This window comes from Otolemur garnettii, unplaced genomic scaffold (assembly GCF_000181295.1).
Source record: "Otolemur garnettii isolate 467f Iridium unplaced genomic scaffold, OtoGar3 scaffold00087, whole genome shotgun sequence".
NCBI lineage: Eukaryota > Metazoa > Chordata > Mammalia > Primates > Galagidae > Otolemur > Otolemur garnettii.
In genome coordinates this window covers 774913-776726 of record NW_003852482.1, presented here as the reverse complement: position 1 = coordinate 776726, position 1814 = coordinate 774913, and positions in this window count along the sequence as shown.

Here is a 1814-nt window from a genome sequence, read left to right as displayed (position 1 = left end):
ATGCCTGGCTATTTTTTGTTGCAGTTTGGCTGGGGCCAGGTTTGAACCCACTACCCTCAGTATATGGGGCCAGCACCCTACTCACTGAGCCACAGGTGCCGCCCTTGTTGGTACTTTTAAAATTGAGATATAGGCTTGGTTCCCCTAGCTCAGTGGCTAGGGGGCTGGTGGGTTTGAATGTGGCCCAGGCCTGCTAAACAACAAAGACAACTACAGCAGAAAAATAGCCAGGCATTGTGGCAGGTGCCTGTAGTCCCAGCTACTTGGGAGGCTGCGGCAAGAGAAATCGCTTAAGCCCAAGAGTTGGACCTTGATGTGAGCTGTGATGTCACAGTACTCTACCAAGGGCGACATAGTGAGACTCTGTCTTGAAAATAAATAACTAAATAAATAAATAAGTAAAATTGAGATATAATGAACATATAGTGAAACATTGGCTCTTAAATTTAAGTACAGTTCTATGGGTGTGACAAATTTGTATGCCTAAGGGCCCTGCATCCTGTCAAATTAGAGGACATTCTCATCTCGGCTTCCCCTCCTGAGCAGTGAGGCCCTGTTTCCTCACACAGTGCTCTCTGTGCTGTAGAGCCTTGGGGTAAGTGGAATTGAATTACTGCATATGTACATTTTATGCCTGGCTTCCTTGGCTGAGCATGCTGGTTTTGAAGTTCATCCATATTGTTGCAGTTTTTGATGGTGTGTTCTTTTTTATGGCTCTATGAATATCCTACAATCTTTAAAATTGTGAGTTGATGGATATTTGCATTGTTTCCAGTTGGGGGCTGTAGAGCTATAGCTTCTATGGATGTATATATTTGTATACACATATTCTTTTGGTCAAATAATTAAGAGTAGAATTCCTGGGTCACAGACTAGGTAAATGTGTCCCCCCACGTGGTATTAAGAGACCTTGTTCCTACTCTCACCAATGCTGCATATTATCAGTCTTCTTAATTCTTAATTTTAGCCAACCCAGTGGCAGGTAGTGGCTATTTTTTTTTGTAATTTCAATTTGCATTTCCCTTATGACTGTTGATGTTGAATACCTTTTCGTGTGCTTATTGGATCTTTGTATTTGTGTGAGAAGTTTCTTTTTTCTTTCTTTATTTTTTTTTTAAAGCAAGACAGTCTCACTCTGTCAGCCTGGGTAAAGTGCCATGATGTCAAAGCTCACAGCTCACAGCTCACAGCAAACTCTTGGGCTCAAGTGATCCTCTTGCCTCAGCCTCCCAGGGGACTACAGGCACCCACCATGATGCCTGGGTATTTTTTTAGAGACAGGGTCTCAATCTTGCTCGGGTTGATCTTGAACACCTGAGCTTAAGCAATCCACTGGCCTCGGCCTCCCAGAGTGCTAGGATTACAGGTGTGAGCCACCACACCCAGCCTTGAAGTTTCTATTCAATTTTGTCCATTAAAAAATTTTTGGAGCCAGGCATGGTGGCTCATGCCTGTACCATGTCTCTACTAAAAATGAAAACCTGAGGCAAGAGGACTGCTTGAAGCCAAAAGTTTGAGGTTGCTGTGAGATCTGATGCCATGGCACTCTACCAAGGGTGACAAAGTGAGACTCTGCCTCAAAATAAAAAAATTGGGGTGGGGGTGTTTGTCTTTTTGAAGTAGTGGCAATTCTTATTTATTTATTTTCACATTATCACACTGTGTGTCTTTTTCTTCCATTTTGTTTCTAAGTTTTGTTGAAACAAAAATGCAGGTTTATTCTTTAAGTTCTACTTGAGAGCAGCGGCAGCAAGTCAGCTTTAAGCAAGCAGTTCGCGTGAGTGGGAAAAGTGGAGTAGCACGGAGACTTATTT